Source organism: Sminthopsis crassicaudata, chromosome 1 (genome assembly GCF_048593235.1).
Source record: "Sminthopsis crassicaudata isolate SCR6 chromosome 1, ASM4859323v1, whole genome shotgun sequence".
NCBI classification, from domain to species: domain Eukaryota; kingdom Metazoa; phylum Chordata; class Mammalia; order Dasyuromorphia; family Dasyuridae; genus Sminthopsis; species Sminthopsis crassicaudata.
Window position 1 is genome coordinate 600,714,237 of NC_133617.1, and position 24,546 is coordinate 600,738,782.

At 34.4% G+C, this 24,546-nt stretch overlaps 1 long non-coding RNA gene and 1 pseudogene across 1 annotated transcript in view; both read left to right on the forward strand.

The window, feature by feature from the left end:
• Nucleotides 1–3,048, forward strand: part of LOC141552259 (ras-related protein Rab-18 pseudogene) — a 78,857-nt pseudogene extending 75,809 nt beyond the window's left edge.
• Nucleotides 1–24,546, forward strand: part of LOC141555447 (uncharacterized) — a 156,993-nt gene that overhangs the window by 101,291 nt on the left and 31,156 nt on the right. The window lies entirely within an intron of this gene.

Here is a 24,546-nt window from a genome sequence, read left to right on the forward strand (position 1 = left end):
CATGATTCAGGGTATCTGAGATCGGGTACTAGGGAAAAGTAAATATGTGCATGTTCTCAGTGTTCCTCACACACAGCACTTCATCTCTTATCTGTGTCCACACAGGCAGCCTCCTGCTTGGAATGTTCTCCCTTCTCGCTGAAAACCTTTAATTCTCTTCAGAACTTAGCTTAAGAAGCACTTTCTATACTTTTTTTCCTTTCAAAGTGATTGTTATTTGTTTGCTTTTTAACATTAAAAACGCTTTAACCCGGGAAGCAAAATTTTTAATCACCATTTTGGAGATGGAAAAACTAAAGTTAGGTGACAGGGCCAAGATCACAGGGATAATAAAGGGTTTTTTTTGGGGGGATGGGGAGTCATCTTTTTGATTCTTTGGCACATGGACAGTGTGAAGAAGTATATGAATTCTTTAGAATCATGTCCTTAACTGCATAAAATAAAATAGTTTTAAAGATTAATGAAAATAAAAATGTGGATTTTTTCCCTCCCTATCCAAGATTACAGACTTCAGTGAAATCTCCTCAAGGATTTCTTGGAAGCATTTTTTTGGGGAGACATAGATGGAACACAAGTTAAGAACCTCTGTATGGGAAACTATTCCTAAAACTGCTCCTGCAGCTTCTCCTCGAAATAACTGTGTATTTATTTTGTGTATACTTTTTACACTTTTTTATTACATACTGTTTCCTTGATGGATTGTAAGCTCCTTGAGAGTAAGTCTCAACTTGTCAGAGCCCCAAACAGTTCTAAGACTATAAATTATAAAGAAGTTATAGATCTGCATTGGCAGTCGGAGCTTCCTCAGTACCATTTAACCCTTTGTCTCTCACTGACTCTGATTACTTCTATGTATACATACACTGGGCAAACCAAGTGCTGGTGCATTTTAAAGCTTTAAAGGCTTAAGAATGAAGGGTGGCTAGGTGGCTCAGTGGATAGAGCTCCAGCTCTGAAGACGGAGGACCTGAGTTCAAATTTGGCCTCAGACACTTAACACTTCCTAGCTGTGTGACCCTGGGCAAGTCACTTAACTCCAACTGCCTCAAGGGGAGAAAAAAAGCCTAAGAATGTAAAACTTTTGGAACACCCCAAATGTAGAGGTACATACACACCTATATATTCATCCTTACATATATACATGTATGTATATTAACACAGGTTTATTACGCAGATCTACCAAGAAAAATGCAATAGACCACAACTATGTGCATCCTTACATATATACATGTATGTATATTAACACAGGTTTATTACACAGATCTACCAAGAAAAATGCAATAAATCACACCTATGTGCATCCTTACATATACACATGTATGTATATTAACACAGGTTTATTACGCAGATCTACCAAGAAAAATGCAATAAATCACACCTATGTGCATCCTTACATATACACATGTATGTATATTAACACAGGTTTATTACACAGATCTACCAAGAAAAATGCAATAAACCACACCTATGTGCATCCTTACATATACACATGTATGTATATTAACACAGGTTTATTACGCAGATCTACCAAGAAAAATGCAATAAATCACACCTATGTGCATCCTTACATATACACATGTATGTATATTAACACAGGTTTATTACACAGATCTACCAAGAAAAATGCAATAAATCACACCTATGTGCATCCTTACATATACATGTGTGCATGTATATTAACACAGGTTTATTACGCAGATCTACCAAGAAAAATGCAATAAATCACACCTATGTGCATCCTTACATATACATGTGTGCATGTATATTAACACAGGTTTATTACGCAGATCTACCAAGAAAAATGCAATAAATCACACCTATGTGCATCCTTACATATACATGTGTGCATGTATATTAACACAGGTTTATTACGCAGATCTACCAAGAAAAATGCAATAAATCACACCTATGTGCATCCTTACATATACACATGTATGTATATTAACACAGGTTTATTACACAGATCTACCAAGAAAAATGCAATAAATCACACCTATGTGCATCCTTACATATACATGTGTGCATGTATATTAACACAGGTTTATTACACAGATCTACCAAGAAAAATGCAATAAATCACACCTATGTGCATCCTTACATATACACATGTATGTATATTAACACAGGTTTATTACACAGATCTACCAAGAAAAATGCAATAAATCACACCTATGTGCATCCTTACATATACATGTGTGCATGTATATTAACACAGGTTTATTACACAGATCTACCAAGAAAAATGCAATAAATCACACCTATGTGCATCCTTACATATACACATGTATGTATATTAACACAGGTTTATTATACAGATCTACCAAGAAAAATGCAATAAATCACACCTATGTGCATCCTTACATATACACATGTATGTATATTAACACAGGTTTATTATACAGATCTACCAAGAAAAATGCAATAAATCACACCTATGTGCATCCTTACATATACATGTGTGCATGTATATTAACACAGGTTTATTACACAGATCTACCAAGAAAAATGCAATAAAGAAACAATCCCTGTCCCCAACATTTGTATATCTGGCCTATGTCAGAATCACAAATTAGATTTTTAAATGGATTATTTCCAAATGGTTTAAGCTTTCCTAAATATTTTTTTTCCTGTTTTGTTGAATATGATTGGCGTATAAGCATCCATCTTTCTGGCAGTAAGAAGGGGGGATGCACAGATTAATCACAAAGCACTCAGTGATTCATTTTATAAGGGGATTTCATTTGAAGCAAAAAAAAAAAAATGTGGTCAGCACAGACAATATGACTCCCATTTATTTTGAAAAGCCTAGAAAAAGCTGGGTCTCCCCCATCCCCCTGAACCAAATTCCCTTTTCTTAAGGCCTGTGACAGACCCGGAATTGCTTCTGTTTGTGCAACATTCCGTGAGTCACCAGCACTCTGCGGCAACTTTTTCCATCTGAATCCTATAGAGGGTCAGGTAGAGGCCAGCAGGCTGTCAAAAGCATCGCTTGCCTTGACTGAGTGCATCCTTACAAGTGCCCTGGGAGTGACTGTCTGGAAGCATTAAGGTCATCCTGGTATATTAGATAGCTAAACCCCGGAAGCCAAAACCAACACATTCCAGCCATAAAGAACGAATCACTCCATTTACTTCAAAGAATGGAATTTCTGGAGCAGACCTAGAAGGGGAATGATGAAACTGCACTAAAACGATGATTATTAGATTTTAAAATGGTCAGGGTAACCTGCTACTGACTCGACTGGACAGGAAGGAAGTCTGGAAATCAGTTCCAAGCTGAGTCATCAAGCTTAAACAAATTGTTTAAGTCCCTCGTCGGCTCAGTTCTTTTCTCTATTAAATGGGAATATTCCCCTCCATCCTTTTGATAATACAATTATGGAATCCTGGCACAAAGGGCGTCTCCCAAGGTCATTTAGTTCAAAGCCAAACAGTTCTAATACTAGAATTTTATTATTCAAGATAGGGATTTTTTTTTTAAATTATTGAGAGAATTCCAGGAAAAAAGAATTTTTTTTCTGGTTTTTTATTCTTTATTTATATTTTTGTATTATGGCTTTGTATTCATCAGATATTTGCATGGGTAATTTTACAGCATTGACAATCGCCAAACCTTTAGTTCCAACTTTTCCCCTCCTTCCCCCCACCCCCTCCGCCAGATGTCAGGTTGACCAATACATGTTAAATATGTTAAAGTATAAATTAAATACACATGCAGGAGAAAAGAATTAATTTACTTTCTGTAGGTTTCCTCTCATTTGCATTTCTGTATGTACATAATTATTTGAATTTTATCTCCTTCATTAGAATGTAAGCTCCTGTGTTCCCACCACTTTGCACAGCCCAGGTATATTTTTGATGTTCAGAATTGTGCATGATGCCGGATTTTCTCGGCAGATACTAGAACGGTTTGCTGTTTCCTTCTCCAGTTCATTTTACAAATGAGGCAACAGGGTTAAGTAATTTCCCCAGAGTCACACAGCTAATAATTGTCTAAGGCAAGAACTGGACTCAGGAAGATGACACCAGACTCACCACTTAGTTCCTCTACCTGACATACAAGAAGCGCTTAATAAATGTACCTTGATTTGACAGTATACACATGACACTTCAAAAGCAAAAGCAAGGAAAGATTGCATAAAGTTAAAGGTCACTCTTTATAACCCAAAGGCTGGGGTAGAGTGGACACAGTACCATCTGTGGGGTCAGAGGACCTGAATTAGCTGTGCAATTTCGTCTCTCCTCTAGGGAATGTTCATTATTCCTCTCTAAGAAAGAAATAACAATAGTTACAAGGCAAACGTAAAGATATATGTATTGTTATATTGGATTACTTGCTATCTAGGGGAGGAGGTGGGGAAAAGGGAGGAAAAATTGGAACACATTTTTGCAAGGATTAAGGTTGAAAAATTATCCATATATATCTTTTGATATTAAAAAGCTTTAATAAAAATAAATAAATAAAAATAAAAAGGTGCAGGTATTGTTATTATAAATAAGACTCTACAAATAATCAGGAAGTATTGTGCTTTCCCTACTTTATCTACTATCAAAAATCCAGGCACACTGGTATATTTACCATGTCAGTACCCACCGGGGTTTTCTTCTTTTTGAACAGAACCAAATACTCAATGTGGGAAATTTTTTTTGATAATAAAAGTCAGTATTTATTAAATATTTATTAGGTTCCAAGCACTGTGCTAAATTCTGGAGATAAAAAAATAAAAACACCATCTTTCCGTCCTCAAAAAGCGTAGATTCTAGTGGAGGAAGACAATACATAAAAGGAAGATGGAACAATTGTGAAGTAATGAAGGTACCCAGGATGGGGACATGCTAGAGCCAGTCAGGAACGAGAAGCAAGAGGGCAGAGAATGCAGAGCAATAAAGGCATGGCGACCTGGCTGTCATGCTTAAAACAGAAGCAATTAAAATGGAATGGATGCAGGACAGATGGATGCATGGAGTACAGGGAGCAGTTAGCTTCCAGGATGCTGAGAGGTTCCTGAGCATTGTAGGAAAAGTCTGGGAGGAAAGTCAGGAGTACAATGAGGGGAAGTCTCATCTAAATTCTCTTTCCCATTACCCAGAAGGGTGCTCTGTACCCCCCGCAAATAAAAATTACATTTTCTATCTGGTAAAATTGGGACAAACCCAAGGGAGGATTCTCGGAAGATGTCAGTGTAGATTGGTAAATTTTGGTAAAAAGTGGAGAGTTAGCTCTTGGTTTGTGGTTCCTGGTGAGAGGGGAGGGCTGAAGGGAAGCTTGAGGTACCACACCCATCATTACAGGTGCTTACAGGAATACCTCTTATTTAAAAAAAAAAAAAAAAAAAAAAAAAAAAACAGAAATGAGTCAGCAAAGAAGAAAGAATCCCATCATAGAGACTTGATGTGGGAACAGAGAAGCCCAGGTTCATCTTCAGAGGAAGACTCTTAAATTAAAAAACATTTGACCCCAAAGACTAATGTGAAATGGCTCCTTGCCCAGAGAAAATTTATAGAACTCAAAAAAGATTTTAAAAATCAAATGAGACATTGAAAAAAACTAAAAATAAAAATAAAAACTATCCAAAAAAGCAAGATTATGAAAAAAAAAAGTTAACCAACTAGAAAAACAGAGTTTCAAAGATGAAAAAAATTTTTAAAAAAGTATTTTATTGTTGTTTTTATTTAAAAACACATGCATGGTGTGTGGGAAGGTAAAGAACTTACAGACTGACCACAAGTTGATCAGAGAATGTTAGCTAAATTGATTGAAGCCTTGAGGCCTCAGTTTCAGCTTCTCTGGAGTCACTGATTTTAGATAAGGCCTGAACTACATTCCATTGTCCAAAGAAGGGATTAAAAAGGTTTTAAGTGGCCAAAGAAACTGTACCTCACCTTATCTACTGCATTCCACTGGCCAAATAGGGGAATACAGACTTATATGACCAATCACAACATAGAGAGGGTGGGATTTGGGGGCTTCTTTGTCTGAAATGTATAAAAGTTGTGAACATTTTCAAGGGAATAGCTCTCTCCTGCTGTGAAATTTGGCTCACAAGCCAGGATGGGGTCCTCTTCTCGAGATTCTAATAAATAATTCTGCTTTCTATGAGTGATCTCTGAGTAGTCAATTTGGGTAGGTCTTTTTGTTCCAAACAATGGGTAATTTTTCAACATTGCCCTTGCAAAACCTTCTGCTCCAAATTTTCCCCTCCTTTCCCCCATCCTCCTCCCCTAGATGGCAGGTAGTTAAATACATATTAAATATGTTAAAATATATGTTAAATCCAATATATGTGTACCTATTTATATTGTTATTTTGCTACACAAGAAAAATTGGATCTAGAAAGAAAGAAAAAAAAGCAGAGAAGGAAAACAATGAAAGCAAACAAGACAGAGAGTGAGAATGCTGTATTGTGGTCCATACTCAGTTTCCATGGTTCTCTCTCTGGGTGTAAATTGCTCTCTTCATCACTGAACAATTGAAACTGGTTTGAATCATCTCACTGTTGAAGAGAGCCACGTCCATCAAAATTGATCATCGTATAATTTTGTTGTTGCCGAGTACAATGATCTCCAATGATTTCACTCAGCATCAGTTCATGTAGGTCTCTCTAAGCCTCAGACACTTAACACTTCCTAGTTGTGTGACCCTGGAATTCACTTAACCCCAAATGCCTCAGGAAAAAAAAAGGAATATTATTGCATTTTCTGGATCAAAAAAGAAAAATCTGCAAGAAACAAGAAGAAAATAATTCAAATATGCTAGAGCTACAATTAGAATTGTATAAGACTTATATAATAAAAAGACCGCAAGTCCTGGAATAATATTTAATGACATCGAAAAGAATTAGACCTGCAGTCAAAAATATCATATCCAACAAAACTATATATAATTATGAATAAAAAATGAAAATTTAACAAATTTGCAAATTTTCAGGAATTTCTATCAAACCAAACCGAATTTAACAGAAAATTTAACATATGAGTCAATATCAAAGATCAGTTTTAAAGAACTCAACATGGACAAACTGTTTAAACATGGACTAATTTTTTTTCATGGGAAATGTATACTATATGTTTAAGATTTATGTCAACAATAGGGTATCTCAAAATAAAGATTGGCAGAGTTAAGATAAAAATAGTAATTAATTCATGCAAATGAGGTGCAGAGGAAGAATAGATACAGAAGCATTAGAGAGAGGAGGGCTGGTAGTTCTGAAAACCTACTCACATCGGGAATGGGTTCAATAGGCAACACTGCATATGAAGGGTATATAGCACCCTCCAAAATAGGAAAGAAAATAAAGGGTAGAGGATGGGCAGATGGAGAAGCAAAAGGTGAGAGAAGGAGACAAGGGAGGGATCCTTGGGTTGGGGAAGGTTAAATAATGAGGCAAGTTATGGAGCAGAATTAAAGCAAAGAGTCAGTAGGGATAGGAAAGATGTATGGTGGAGGGCATGTGTGAGAGAATGTGTGTATATGTGTATGTATATATATATATATATATATATATATACATATATATATATATATATATATTTATGTATACACACATATGTATATATAAATATATCTTTTCTTAACTACAGCCTTCTTCTGGGTGGGTGGGAATGAAAGGGGGAAAAGAATAAAGTAAATAAGGTGCACTACAGAAAGCAAAAGAACAATTTATTAGGAAGTAATGAAAAAATGGACCTTCGTGAATATAATTTCTTCTATTAATATATATATATATATATATATATATATATATATATATATATATATATATATCTTGATTTAGTAGTTTGTTTTGATGGTTTTTTTGTTTTGTTTTAATCATCCCTGATGTTCTGCTGGGCACATGACAATGTTCTCTTTTGTTTTGCTTTATTTTGTTTTGTATTCCTTTTCATTTTCTTTTTTTTTTATTCTCCTTTTTCAAATAAAATAAATTTTAAAAAAAAGATAAAATTTGGGACAAGCTATTTTTGCTCAGCTTCTTCTTATTTGTTGGGTCTGAGCTCTGGAAACCAAAGAATCACTAAAATGTCTATCCATGCATCCTTAGTCATCTCTTCTGGAGCTTATTGTCCAGTTTCACATGAAACAAAGATACAAGAAAGGAAAATTCAGGAAACCCAAACCAGATTGCTCCAATGACCCTCCTCACCTAGTTTTTACTCATCAGCTTCCCCATTGTATGTCACCAATGCCAGCTAACTTGAAAGACCAGGGCTATTCTTCAGCATTCCCCTTGAATTAATGGATCCTCTTATTATCTACTGTGTCAAACATTCAAAAAAACAGAGCAAAGTGCTACCTAGGCTGTCCTGCAAGTAAACATCTTCAATACACAGGTCAAATTCATACAATGTTCTTTGAAATATAATAAGAACAGTGACTACATTATTTCACGGCGTTTTAGAATGGAGCTACCTTATTCTTCCCCCTCCTCTTCAAGAACAGCAACCAGAATAACAGTTTCAAGTTCCCCTAAACATTGAATGAATCATTCATCTCTCTTTTATTTAGTCAATTATAAAGTGGTTTTCCTGGCCAACCCTTCTTTAACTTAACCTTGAAGGAAAATTTATGAATGCTTTTCTCCAAATGATATCTCTCATAGCAGACAAATCTAATCTGTTGTGCAAAAGACTTTTGAAGATTAAAGGATCAAAAATATGCAAAAAATAAACTTTTGATTTGCTATTCCATATCAATTTCTAAAATGAACAAATGAAAATAACTTTAAAAAGTTATGAAGAAAGAAAACTGTACTAAAATAATAATTTCCAAAAATGTTAGTTATTTTTCCAACATTAACAAGTCTTTCATTTAGACCCATAAGCAAGGGCAAAACTTAGAGAAGAGAGAAATGAGAGAAGATAATTCTAGAAAGAAGAAACAGAGGAGGAAAGAAGTCATTTTGATGTGTATAAATAACAGAATCAAACAGTTAGACTAGGTGGGGGATTACGTAGACAATTAGTGGGATCTAAGCAGTAGTGTGCTAAGTGTTTAACAGCTAAGTCTAAGGAAAGAAAGAAAGAAAAGAAAGAAAGAAAGAAAGAAAGAAAGAAAGAAAGAAAGAAAGAAAGAAAGAAAGAAAGAAAGAAAGAAAGAAAGAAAGAAAGAAAGAAAGAAAGAAAGAAAGAAAGAAAGAAAGAAAGAAAGAAAGAAAGAAAGAAAGAAAGAAAGAAAGAAAGAAAGAAAGAAAGAAAGAAAGAAAGAAAGGAAGGAGGGAGGGAGGGAGGGAGGGAGGGAGGGAGGGAGGGAGGGAGGAAGGAAGGAAGGAAGGAAGGAAGGAAGGAAGGAAGGAAGGAAGGAAGGAAGGAAGGAAGGAAGGAAGGAAGGAAGGAAGGAAGGAAGGAAGGAAGGAAGGAAGAAGTGAAAGAAAAAAGAAGAGTTGTAGCAAACTTTTAAATTGAACTCCAATATTAACATTTTCTGTATCACTTTAAGCCTAGACCATCAACAACAGTAAATCAAGATTTGAGTTGTAATATTTTCTAATTTCTGAGATTTAGATGGCTCACAATGAAAATTTAACATTCTGGCTTCTCTCCCAGGATTTAGTATGAGTTGACTCCAGCACATCCCTATACCTAAGAACAGTAAGATAGTTTAGGACCAGACTGAAGTGACTTGAATGCCAAGATAGATAAGGATTTAGGGGATTTATTTCAAAGGCAAGGAGACAAGGAAGATTTTTTTGAGTAAAAGAAAATAAGTATATAAAACACTTTTATACAAGATAAACATAGATTAAATTTAGCAAAGTGATAGATTACATGGTGAAAGTGACCATTGTAATCAAAATTCGTCAGGGAAAACTTCACAGGGCAGGGACAGTGATATTATTTGAAAGCTATAATCACCATCCCTTATGTTAAATTTCATTCATTGGAAGGCACATTGAATGTTTCAGAACAAAAGACACCACATAGAGTAGGGTATTGAATGGGCCACAATTCAATGAAGTATTTAAGTTGATCATGACATTTTTGATCTTCACTATCATCTGCAATGAATTACTCAGTCAAGTCAGATGCACAGTCAGAGAATCGTCATTCTACTCTACATAACAAACATATATTAAGCATCTTTTATGTGCCAGTTACTATGGTAGTTATTAAGGATGGAAAGGGGAAAAAAAATTCCCAATGAACAAGGACCTTACAATCCATTTGGAGACTGCAACATCAGCATATTCATAAAATATAGAGTAATTTCAAGGAGAGAGTACTAAAAGCTTGCACTATCAAAATAGATCTTCCATAAAGAGATGGAACTGTTTTTTTTTCCCTTGAAGGAAATACAGAAGACAGCCTGTACAATCAATCATTTTTAAGCTCGTACTATGTGCCCAGCACCAAGGATAAAAAAAGAAGTAATAGATAGTCCCTCCTCTCAAGAAGTTTACACTCTAACAAAAAGATTTAGTGGTAAAGGATGGAATGTCATATATAAATAATAATTAAAAGGACATTTTAATCAAAACAGAGAGAGCAGGCAAAGGGGAAAGAGCAACATATAAGAAAAGAAAATTAGGAGCCAGATTTTAGAGGACTTTGAATGCCGGTGACTTATTTCTATATTTATCTTATCAATTCCAATGCATTTATTAAGTGTCTACAACGTACCAGGTAAAATATTAGGAGATATATATATCATTTAACAAAATGGACACAATCTCTAGCCCTTGGGATTCTTCCATTCTGTCTCTCTCCGTGCTAGGTTCAATGATAGACTGTGCATCTGTCATTCATGGACACCTTAGCCAAAATCAGGAAACATTACCACCAGGAGGCTGACTCCTAGGTAATGAATTTTTTGGGTCACAATTCCTCATTAAGCAACATTAAGCAAAAAATCTCTTTACCGAAGCTCAAGGAATATATGAATATAGATTTCAAGGAGTTTAGCGATTTGGATGGGGAGGGGATGGAATCATATCTTTGTATTCACTGATCTCTAACTGAAGTTTAACATTTTCTTTCATTATGATTTTTTAAAATAGCATAAGAATAAAACTATAGGTTTTTACCAGACTTCCAAAGGAAACCATGTCATTAAAAAGGTTGAGAATCCCAACTCGAAGGTGGGAGTAGAGGTGTAGGTTAAAGGGAGAAAGCAATGGCTTGTGATTTACAGTGGGGAAAAGAGCAAGTACACAGGAAATCATAAGTCCTTGAACTTTTGAGAGGTTTCATTTTTTATATCCTGCAGGTTTCCAAAGACTAATTGAATATTACTGTAGGGCTACAGTCATCCCTCTGTATTTATCCCTACAGCCATCCAACATTTGCAGCTGATTAATACAATCTGTGTGTCAGCTTTGTTCAAGTCTCTAGGATCAGTATTGGCTATAGGCTAAGAAATTATAAAGAACCCAAGGGCAGTAGTTCACCTTCACAGAAGGTAACCAGTCTTGTTATTGATCTTAATCTGATGGGTAGCTCCTCTCACAGGGCCTAGAACCTTTTAAATAGAAGAATGTCAGAAATCGTCTGCCCAGATCCAATCTATACTTGAAAAGGATTACTCAACAAGTTCCTTGCTTTGAAAACCTCAAGGGATGGCAGATTCACTTCCTCCTAAGGTAGCCCATTCCATCTTGGGAAAGCTTGAATCATGAAAAAATATTTCTCTTGATTATAATCTGAATACTGTTTTATTATTGCTTCTCTCCTTTGTTCCTGGTTTTCCACAAGATAGCTCTTCAAAAACATTTCCCTAGGAAATGAGTTTCTATATTTTTTCTCTTTGATCAGAGTGGTCCTGTCCACCTGACTGATGATTCTCTAGCCTCCATGACCTTTTATTGATTTTACTCCAGGTTCAATTTACCCTCTAGATCCCAGCTTCTTAAACTGTGAGTTGTGACCCAACATGAAGTCTATAAGTGAATGTGGGGGTCTTGAAGTTGTAATTAATTATCAGTAAATATTTGATTTTTATGCTCATTTGATGTATCTAAATACCCCAAATCACATAAAAATTTCTTGGTTGGAAAGGGGTCATGAGTGAAAAAAGTTTACAAAACCCTGCTCTAGAGTTCTCCATATATCTATTTCTCCATCCTCTTTCCAGCTCTGTCATTTTCCACCTTCCAGTCTCTTCTGCCACTAGAATAAAAGTTTTATAAGAGCTAGAATTGTGTTGCTTACTTGTATTTGCTTCCCTAGTGCTTAGTGTAATGCTTCATGTTTTTGTTTAGTAGTTTTGACTCTTTATGATCCCATTTGGGATTTTCTAGGCAAAGATGCTGAAGTAGTTTGTCATTTCTTTCTCCAGCTTTTAGTTATTATTTATTTTTTTAGATGAGGAATTGAGGTAAATTGACTTGTTTAGGATCATATACTTGATTCAAGAAGATGAGTTTTCCTGATAACAAACCCAGTGCTCTATCCATTGCACCACCTAGCTGCTCTCATACATAGTAAAACTTAATAAGTGTCTGCTCTACCTACCTACATATCTATTTAAATATATAGATATATATTATTGTCCATCTATTTATCATCTATCTCAAACTCAGCCTAGATTGTTGACTAGTAATAAGCCCATCAAATCTGTCCTATCTCACTTAGATTCATGCTCCTTCAGCATCTTCTATGTTTATACCCCTGTATAGACAGAACAAACCAGGATATGACCTTGTGAATGTTGAAAGGTCAGAAGACCCATCAAAAAAGTCCACTTAGCAAATGGAGCTGGTAGCAGCAGTAGCAGAGCCCCTTGAAGGGCCAATCATGAGGAGTAATCATATTGATCAAACCAAGCAGTGAATCAACATGACATTCAATATATGTGTCCTACAAGCAAGAGAGCAGACTCATCCATCTGCTCTGTCATGTCCAAAAGTAAACTTTTGGTGAGGAAATGATTTATAGTGATTTTTTAAGACATTGTTTATTTAACTTTTTTTTTATTTTGAGTTACAAATCATTTCCTTCTATTTAGCCCTTCCCCCATCTATTGAGAAGGCAATCACTATGATATAGACAATACATGTGGAGTCACACAAAACATGATTTATAGTGATTTTTTAAGACATTGTTTATTTAACTTTTTTTTATTTTGAGTTACAAATTCTTTCCTTCTATTTAGCCCTTCCCCCATCTATTGAGAAGGAAATCACTATAATATAGATAATACATGTGGAGTCACACAAAACATATTTCCATATTAACCATGTTGTAAAAACAAAACAAAACAAAAAAGCAAGAAAAAGAAAAAAATGGAAAAAATATTTCAATTTGCATTCAGAGTTCATAAATACTTTCTCTAGTCTTTTTCATCATGGGTTCTTTGGAATTATTTTGGATCATTATATTAATCAGAGTTTCCATACTTCATCACTGTTACAGTGTTGCTGTACAACACTTTACACATTCTGAACAGTGATTTTCTGGTTCTGCTCACTTCACTTTGCATTAATTCCTGTAGATCCTTTCAATCTTTTTCTGAAATAACTCTGCTCTTTATTTCTTATAACATAATAGCATTGCATCACAATCATATACCATAACTTTTTCAGTCATTTTCCAATTGAAAAGCATCTCCTCAATTTCTAACTCTTTGCTATCACAAAAAAGTTACTTTGAATATTTTTGTATAAAAAATCTGCTTCCTTTCACTTTGAACTCTTTATGATATAGTTTGTAGTATGTTAAGACTACATCAAAGGGTATTGCCAGTTTTACAACTCTTTGGACAAAGTTCCAAATACAGAAAGATTAGACTGGTTTATAATTCCACGAATTAGTATTCCTACTTTTCTACATCCCCTCCATTTGTCATTTTCCTTTTCTGTTATGTTAGTCAATCTAATAGTTGTGAAATGATATCTGAAATTTATTTTAATTTTAATTTCTAGTCAAGAGTGTCTTAGTGTACATTTTCCCATAACTATTGATAATTTTGACTGTTTCTTCAGAAAACTACCTGCTCTCATTCATTGGTCATTTATTGATTGCAGATTTGCTCTTTTTATTAAAAATTTTAGTCAGTTCCTTAGATATTTGAAAAATAAGGCCTTTATAAGAGAAACTTACTTGAAAATGTTTTCCCCAATTTTTTGCTTTCCTTCTAAACTAATCCTTCTAATTTAATATTGGTTTTGTCCGTGAAAAACCTTTTTAAGGTTATCAAAACTATCTGTTTTATATCTTAGAATATTTACTATCCCTTATCCATAGATCTGCCAGTAAAACTATTCCATTCTTCCTAATTTGCTTATTTCTAAAACATGTCACCATCTTAACCTTATTTTGCTATACATTATGAGATGTTGGTCTATGCCTAGTTACTAACAAATTGCTTTCCAGATTTCTCAGAAATGTTTTTCAAATAGTGAATTCTTTTACCAAAAGCTTGGATGTTGGGGTTTATCAAACTAGATTATATAGTAAATACTTTGTATATAAGTCACTCCACAAGAATGGAGTGAGTTTGAAAAGGGGAAAGTTGTACCTCAGTTCTTTCTATAGAGGTCCTGAAAGATTAAATTACTTGCCACAAATTGGAATTCAAATTTCAATACTCTGATTTTAAATCTTATATTCTTTCTACTATATCATTCTGCCTTTAATGATGGGATCCAAGTGGCAATGATGTGTTCTATCAATTCAATGTTAGAATCACACAGCTGATCATCATTCACCCATTACCTAGGAAGTATTTTCTATAGAAAACATTTTGGATGACAATTTTGGCTTTGATCATTAATCAGTTTGGTCTGTTATTTTCCCCTCTATAATATTTCTTTCATGATCAAATTATTTACCATCAAATTCTTGTTTGAAGGAGTCATTATGCCATTAAAATGACCCTGAAAGTCAAAAATTATGCCAGTTGGAGGGCGAACTCTAGCTGGTCCTGTCCATATGGAAAACCCTCAAGTTTAAACCCAGTGACTGGGCTTCTTGAAGACAAATATGTAACCACATATTCCATTACATGGTGAAGTTTTTGGCCACAGCCTCTCATTAAACCATGAGGCAAGGAGGGGTCAAGGTTTGTACCTGTGGAGGAAGTACCCACATGATTCAATTAAACCCAACCAACCTTTATTAAGCACCTATTAAATGCAAGGCACAGTGCTAATAAAACTAAAGATCCTCTGGAGACTTGACATAAAAAAAACCTATAACACTTTGGTTGTTTTCCTAGGACAAAAATATTCCCAAATAGTTGCAGAATTTTGCTTTTTCAGCGATACATTACAAGGTTTATACTTACCCCATGCTGATTTACTCATTCTGGGTTTTTCCTGAGGCCATTTTAAAGTTTAACATATTGGAGGAGGTACAGGTGCCACCTTAATTAAATCTGAATTATGCTATCGCTCTTAATATCAACCAAACAGGCTAAATTTGGGCCTCTCTTGATGGAGTACAAAAAAATTTCATGTTTATACATGATTATACTAACAGCATCATTAATTGGGTTAGAAGAGAGAAGGTTCTATTTCCAGGTGACTGTAAAGCCTTAACTTTATGTCACTCTAGGGCATTGTAAATGAGCACCAGTGATCTTACAAAAATGGAATGCTGCATTGCTACCTTTCCTAGAATTTTTAAAGACAGAACTATAAAGAAACTTTTTTGTTTGAGCAATATTTTCTCTTTAAAAAAAAAAAGTTTTATTGGAACCTTTTATTCTTTACATAGTCATTCCCCAAAATACCACCACCACACCATTACTGAGCCCTGCCCTACAAAATAACTTCTCTGATAGCATAAACAACATTCTGTGGTCACCTAACTAAAAAAGAGTATATTTATTTTATGATCTGTCCTACAAGAATAAGATTAGCTAATACAATTAAGCTGAGTCTAGTTTCATTTTAGCTTTAGTGATTTTAATTCCTATTGCTGTATGTATAGTGTTCCCTTGGTTCTGCTTTCTTTTGCTTTATATAATTTCATGTAAGTCTGCCCATATTTCTCTGAATTCCTGGCATTTATAGTTTCTTATGGCACATAGCCATGTACTACTAGAATATTTATCTATTGTCCAAAATATTGAGCATTTACAATGTTTCCAGTTTTTTATGACCATCAAAAAAAAATCAAAAAATCAAGAAATATGTTAAACCTAGAAAATTATTTTGTTTAATGTCAGTGGCACAAAATTGGCCATCATGGCCTTAATTCTATCTAGGTCAATCACTTTCAATATCTTTTTTTCCCCTCACTTTTCATTGCGATTCTAAAGCCCTTAGAATAAGTGTATGTTACATAATCACAATTAATTTTAATATTTTTATTTAATTATTTAATATTTGTCATTTATACCAACTCAGCTCAAATAGATTAATAAGATCCCCATACAATCAATATTCTTCTGTTGCATATTCTTCCACTTTCCTCTTCTTACAATCTCTAGCACAGTGATAACTGTATACTTCAGCACTTACTTGTTTCTGGGATATCATTAGCATGATTATTCCTTGTCTGAGGCAGATTATATTCCATCCACACCTTATTTTTGTCCATGTGCTTCGATAAATCCTGAAGAAAAAGAGCATCTAGATGGTAAAGTGAAGATAATGTTTAACAAGAAGATCTGAGTTTGTCTTACTTCAGACACCTATTAGTTTTGTGATCCTGAGTAAGTCACTTAACCTACTTAGCTTTCTTATCTGTCAAATGAGGATGCTGATAACAGCTACCTCACAAGGTTTTTGTGAGGATCAAATGATATGTTTGTAAAGTGTTTTGTAAACTTTAAAACACTCAATAAATGTTAGCTATTTTATTATTATCTATTATCCACCTGATATGATTGAAACTTCTTTGAGTGCCTTTTAATACCTTTTATATCCCAGTGAAATACTTGTTTGTCCGTCCCCTACATCTGACTTTCACCAAATAATTGGTTTACTTAATTTCTCGATTATATTTGTCTTTCCTGATGTTTTTACATCACTTCTAAACTTTAAGTCATCAAGAATCATAGTCCATAGCCTGCTTATACCCCCAAGCATCTTTTGAGGGATCTCTCATTCTCATGTTAACCACAACCTTAATTGGGTGGTGAATGTAATGGTATGTATATAACACTTGTAATTCATCAATATTAGAAGAATATTGATGTGGAAAAATAGGACTTCTTTGTCAGAGAGCTATTAAAAGTATTGGGCAGTATCCCAGATGCAAGCCAGTCTGTTTGATATCTCCTATTTCATTATGTAATATTATCCAATATATATGTATTAAGGAACTAAATCATTGGGCTGACCATCCAACTAAATGACGCAATTTGGAAAATAGGCATCTTTTATCCATCATCTTCATTTTTCTTGTGTGGAAAATTAGATTAATCTCTCTTGAACAGCTTTGAGGTGACCTTGTGGTATTACCAGGCTTTATGCATCTTCACACAGAATCACATAATAAGTCCTAAATAAATTCTTGCTGAATAATTTTGGGGGTTAGCTTTGACATACTTTTTTTTTTTTTTTTGGAGATTGGTCACTTTCTAAAAAGTACTGTTAGAGAAAAAGAGGGAATATGACATTAAAAGAACAATATGCAGAATTTTCAAAAATTATTTTAAACAAACTCTGTCACTGTATTACAAGGCTAAAAACAATAAAATGTTCCTCTGCCAATATCCTGTAAAATCAATTTTATATAATTTTATAGTTGAGAGGAAACTCAGAAATAATAAGATCAGTAGATTGAAATACACGCTTAGAGATCACTTTGCCTAACCCCCCTCATTCTCAGGAAATTTAAAAGAATCAAATGATGACAAGTTTAGAATAAATGATAAATCATAGATTTTTTTCCACTTAAGAAATTTCTTTTAAGGTTATTTTCTTGCTTCCCTCAATCTAACATCATCCCTCTTGCCCATTTTTTTTAAAAATTAGCTTTCATAATACTTATGAAATTTTACTAGTCAGAGGCTGAAAAAAAATGAAAATGTTCTTATTCTTAAACCTGAACTTATGCAGAATCACAGAAATACTGAGAAACTTAAGCAATCATCTAGCCCAAATTGTACAGAATAAGATTCCTCTCTGCCTCAATCCAACAAAGAGACATGAAGGTTTTTCTAGAAGGCAGTACTTCCATTCCATTTTTGATATCTTGTTTTGATTAATTTTTTTCTTATGTAGCACAAAAAAACTAACACAAATTTTTACGTACTCACACATTACATATAGGTATGTATATGTGTATGTATACATAGAAGACATTTGACAGTTAAAAAGCCCAGGTTTAAGAACACTCTGTGAAGGAAACTTTAGTGGGGAGGAAAATGAAAATGTTTCCTCTCTCTTCCCCCTTATCATATTTTGGAACTGATGGACTAATTGGACACAGTAATTCAAGCCTGTAACACATACGTACACATACCCACACTCAGACAGATATGATAAAGAAGGATAGTCACTAGAGGGAAAAAGCATCAGGAGAATAAGATTCAAGAATAACAGAAAAGAGTACTGGCTATAGATTCAAAAAAGGAGCAGACCCTGGAACCCAGCTGGATGGCCGATTCATCAGCAATGTTGCCTCAAAAAAAAAAAGAAAAAAAAAAGCTGTATGAATACTCTGTGAAGAGAGATAAGATTTCCATGTTATGTTCCTAACAGGATTTGTGAGTTACTTTTGTTCCTAATTTTGCTATCAGAGTATTCTAAATTTGAGGCCATTCTTTCTATGAATATTCAAACATTTTTGAGAAAGTGAGCTCCAGGATTATAGGAAGATGTTTTTTTTTAGTAGTTAATGTTTATTCTACACTATTTTAGTAAATACTTTTACCAAGAGTTAAATAATTCTAAGTTTGTTGATTATTCATGCAAATACACCAGTAGGGGTTCATGAGCAATAGTTGTTGGAATGGATACCTACAACATTACAATTATTGGTGGTGGTGGATGTATTGTCCTTCTTGATTGACCTTCATACTTGAAAAATACCAATGAAATTATAATGTTGGGGTCAAGGTTCAGTGGGTTTCATGGTAGTTGATCAATTCAATATTAGTTCAGAAGGCTATTACAGGCTGGGCACAAATGGTCCATTTGAACATTTGAGGTGACAGTGTCTCTAGATTTGTGCATCTCATGTCTCCTTTGTGCTTCTGTGATTCTGCTTTGTTCACAGAGCCTAGAGCCTTTCTGATGTGGGCTACTTACCCACAATTTTCTCATCTTTTATTTTCAATCAGAATTTAACTGTTTTGAAAATAAACTAAATTAGAATCCAGGGTGCAACCAAGATGGCAGAGAGCAGACAAGGCTTTCTGTGACTTCTTCTGATTTTCTCTCAAACCAACAGCAGATTAAGCCTCTAAACTGGTTTTGGAGTCAAAGAACTCACAAATCTGTGGAGTATAACACATTTCTAGAAGAAGATACAAGTAAAACAGCTGTTGCTCTTTTGCATTGAGCAGACCTCAAACCTTAAAAAACGAATATAAAAAAACAAAAATTCTCACCATAAACAGCTTTTATGGAGAGAAAGAATAGACCTTAAAATCCTGAGGTTCCTAAAGGCAAAGCATCTCCAGATGAAGCCCCAAAGAGAGATATGAGCTGGTCCCCACTTCACAAGACTTCTTGGAAGATTGCATCAAGGATCTTAAAAGAGAGTTAGAAGAAATATGGGAAAATGAAATGAGATCATTGCAAGAAGGAATGGAAAAAACATATAATATAATTCAAAAGGTATGAAAAAGACACCAATTCACTGAAAAATAAAATCCAACACCCATTTCTATTAAAATCACTATAGAGTATAAGAATAAATAGACTTTCCCTTAAAATGATCAGTAGCATCTATTTAAAACATCAGCAAGCATTATATGTAATGGGGAGACTCTAGAACCATTCCCAATAATATCAGGAGTGAAACAAGGAAGTCCACTATCACCATTACTATTCAATATTCTATTAGAAATGTTAGCTTTGGCAATAAGAGAAGGAAAAGAAATTAAAGGAATTAGAGTAGGTCATAAGGAAATCAAATTATCACTCTGTGCATGATATGATGATATACTTAAAGAATACTAGAGAATCAACTTAAAAAACTACTAGAAACAATTCACAACTTTAACAAAGTTTCAGGATACAAAATAAATCCACATAAACCATCAATATTTTTATATATTATCAATAAAGTACATCAGCAAGAAATATAAAAAGAAATTCCATTCAAAATAACTGTCAATAGCATAAAATATTTAGGAATCTACCTGCCAAAGGAAAGTCAGGAACTGTAATAACACAACTACAAAACACTTTCCACAGAAGTAAAGTCAGACCAAATCAATTGGGAAAATATCGCGTGCTTATGGGTAGGCTGAGCTAATATAATAAAAATGACAATAGTACCTAAACTAATCTACTTATTTAGTGCCATACCAATCAAACTCCCAAGAAGTTACAGATCTAGAAAAAATAGTAACAAAGTTTATCTGGAAGAACAAAAAGTCAAGAATTTCAGGGGAATTAATGAAAAAAAAATGCTAATGAAGGTGGCCTAGTTGTGCCAGACCTAAAACTATATTGTAAAGCAGTAGTCATCAAAACCATTTGGTACTGGCTAAGAAATAGAGTAGTTGATCAGTGGAATAGATAAGGTTCACAGGACAAAACAGTCAATAACTATAGCAATCTAATGTTTGACAAACCCAAAGACCCCGGATTTTGGGATAAGAACTCACTATCTGACAAAAACTGCTGGGAAAATTGGAAACTAGTATGGAAGAAACTAGGGCTTGACTCACACCTAACACCACATACCAAGATAAGATCTAAAAGGGTTCATGATTTAGACATAAAGAGTGATATTATAAGCAAATTATAAGAACATAGGATAGTTTACCTCTTAGATCTGTGGAAAAAGAAGGAATTTGTGTCCAAAGAAGAACTGAAACTCATAATTGAACATCAGATAGATAATTTTGATTATATTAAGTTAAAAAGTTTTTGTACAAGCAAAATTAATGTGGACAATATCAGAAAGGAAGCAATAACTTGGGAAATCATTTTTACATTTAAGGGTTTTGATAAAGGCCTCCTTTCCATAATATATAGAGAACTGATTCAAATTTATAAGAATCCAAGCCATTCTCCAAATGATAATGCTCAAAGAATATGAACAGATAATTCTCTGATGAAGAAGTTAAAACTATTTCTAATCATATGAAAAGGTGCTCCAAATCACTATTGATCAGAGAAATGCAACTTAAGACAATTCTGAGATACCACTACACACCTCTTAAATTGGCTAAGATGATAGGAAAAGACAAGGAAGAATGTTAGAGAGGATATGGGAAAACTGAGATGCTCATACATTGTTGGTGGAACTGTGAACGAATCCAACCATTCTGGAGAACAGTTTGGAACTGTGCTCAAAAAGTTATCAAACTTTGAATACCCTTTGACCCAGCAGCTTTTATATTGGGATTATATCCCAAAGAGATCTTAGAGGAGGGAAAAAGACCCACATGTCCAAAAATGTTTGTGGCAGCCCTTTTTGCAGTGGCAAGAAATTAGAAACTAAGCAGATGCCCATCAATTGGAGAATGGCTGAATAAGTTATGGTATATGAACATTATTGTTCTATAAGAAATGATCAGGAGGATGATTTTAGAGAGGCCTGGAGAGACTTACATGAATTGATGCTAAGTGAAATGAGCAGGACCAGGAGATTTAACCATGGCAATATCAATATTATAGGATGATCAATTCGGATGAACATGACTCTTTCCAACAATGAGATGACTGTTACCAGTTCCAATGATCTTGTGATGAAGAGAGCCATCTGCACCCAGAGAGAGAACTGTGGAAACTGAATGTGGACCACAACATAGTATTTTCACCCTTTTTGTTGTTGTTCACTTGTTTTTTAATCTGATTTCTCTTGTGCAGCAAGAGAATTGTATAAATATGTTTATATATATTGGATTTAACATATTTTAAGATGTTTATATATATATATGTATATATATATATATTGAATTGCTTGCCATCTAAGGGAAGGGGTGGGGTAAGGAGGAGAAAATCTGAAACATAAGACTATGCAAGGGTCAATGTTGTTAAATTATCCATGCATATGTTTTGAAAATCAAAAGCTTTATTAAGAAAGAAAATAAACTAATTTATAAAAACGTATCAGTGATCAGTATTAGTTACAGATTTTATTTGAGGCAACTAGGTGGCTCAGTAGATCATCTGTTAGACTTAAAGTCAAAAAGAACTGAGTTCAAATCCAGCTTCAGAAATTTCCTAGCTGTGTGACCTTTGGTAAGCCACTTGATCTCTGTTTGCCTATCAGCGATCTCCTTCAGTGACAAATGGCAACTCATTCTAGTACCTTTGTTAAGAAGCCCTCAAGAACATAAATCCATGGGGTCAGGACAAGTCAGATATGACTGAATCACTAAATAACAACAAAATCATTAGCCATCAAACTATAATGTTCTAATTTTCCAGCAGAACATATAGACTTCAGTGATCAATAAAACCTCATCACTGATATCTTCATAATTAATATGTCTACTTTCTACTAAAGGCAAAAGTCATGGTGTCATATACAAATACATGATAAGGATTGGAATTGTGATTTCATTGATAAAAAGAACTCTAAGGTGAGAAAAAATCTTTACCAATGTTGATTAATATCTTTCTTTCAATTTATAGTCTTAGAGATTATAGCTGGGTTAGGACACTGAAAGTAAGTGACTTATCTAAGGTCACAAACCAATATATGTTAAGAGAGAGTTCGAACATGGGTCTTTCTGGCTTTTAGGCCAGAAATTTTATCTTTCTATTTGGAACTATGAATTTCTAATTGCTAGGTTTCTAACAATTTAGAAATTGATTGGCAGGACCATTATAACATAAAAGGATAACAGACAGACACTAAGAAAGTTGAAGACCAAAAAATTTGAACTTGGATCAAGTGTTATTAGGATAGGGCTAATAATAGTGAAGAAAAAAGCCATCTTGAGCTTAAAAAAGGACAGAGAGAGAGAAAACATATACACAGAGATAGAGAGAAGGAGTGAGGGAAAGACCTAAACCAAGAGAAGAAGAGAATAACAGTTCCTGTAACTGATATGGGTTAAAGGCCTAATAAAAATTCAGCAGGTTCTCGCTATAGAACTACAAGGATTAAGAGACAACTAGTTCAACTATAAATTTCTAATTGAATTCAGAAAATTAAGCCTAGAGTTCAGCCATAAAAAACATAGTGTCACCCAGGACTAGGGATAAGAGGAAAAGGCCTAGTATGGAAGTGATCCAGATTATAACTAAAATTCCAGATGTTTGAATTAACCTTTTCCAAGTTTAAATCTATGTCTAAACTGAATGTCCAATTATTAATACATTTCTGAAATTTAACAGCTGTCCTAATGGATAGTGAGCTGACCTCCAAGTCAGAAATATCCTGGTTCAAAGTCTTTGATAGACAGACAGACAGATTGATAGACAGATATGGATATATGTGGATATAAAGATATGTATATTTTACTGTGTGGTCCTGAACAAACCATTTAAATGAATGCCCCAGGTAACTCTCTAAGATATACAGAGAGGTGCCTATATATGTTTACATAGTGATAAAGAAATTTTATTATCGAGTGCTCTCTGCCCTAAAAAGACAGATCTACATTTGAAAAATAGAGAGGAATAAAAAAAAAGAAAAATAGAAAGGAATAGAGATAGAGATTAAGATAGATATGGGGAGGGAGAAAGGGGGAGAGAGACAGAGAAACAGAGAGAGACAGAGAGACAGAGACATAGAGACAGAAACAGAGACAGAGAGACAGAGAGAGAGAGACAGAGAGAGAGAGAGAGACAGAGACAGAGACAGAGACAGAGACAGAGAGAGACAGAGCGCACAATTGTCTTAGCTCATGTTGAACTAGTGTAGATAATATAACAGTTGAGAATTCTCTGATAGAAGAAGATGAGACAGACATATAGGGCCAGGCTCTAGTCTCACGATTACAATAAAAAGAGAAACCTTTAACTCTCTTGCATAATGATATTAGAACATAGAAAACCTTGTTTTAGGGTAATCACAGCTGAGAAATAGCAACTCATTTCATTTCTGAGGTTTTTAGGCTGCTTGAAATGCTCATTTTTCAAAGACTGGTATTCATATAAACATATACTTTCGTCCTCATGGACACATGCTTGCTAGTCAGAACTTTCCAACTGTTGCATTTCATTGGTTTGATGCTTTTTTTCAGCCAAATGCTCACTCAGCCTGTAAAGCTCTGCTTTTCCTCAAATCACACCAGGGAGATAACTGCCTTCTCCACCATCAAGCTCATAATAGCGGAACAGTTTCTCCACAGCATCAGTCTCCAAATCAGGACAAAAGGATGAAGTCATTCGTCATGAAGTTCAGGGGAACACCGGTGACCCAGAGGAGCCTAAAATCTGATCCTCAAGCTCAGGCAGAGCAATGTGAGAAGTATCTGGTTTTGCTTATGTTCCCAGGTTTCATTTTGTGATATTCTTGTGGGAAACAAAGGCTATAACATCTTTATGAGTGAGTTCCTGTTTGTGGTAGGAGAATAAAACA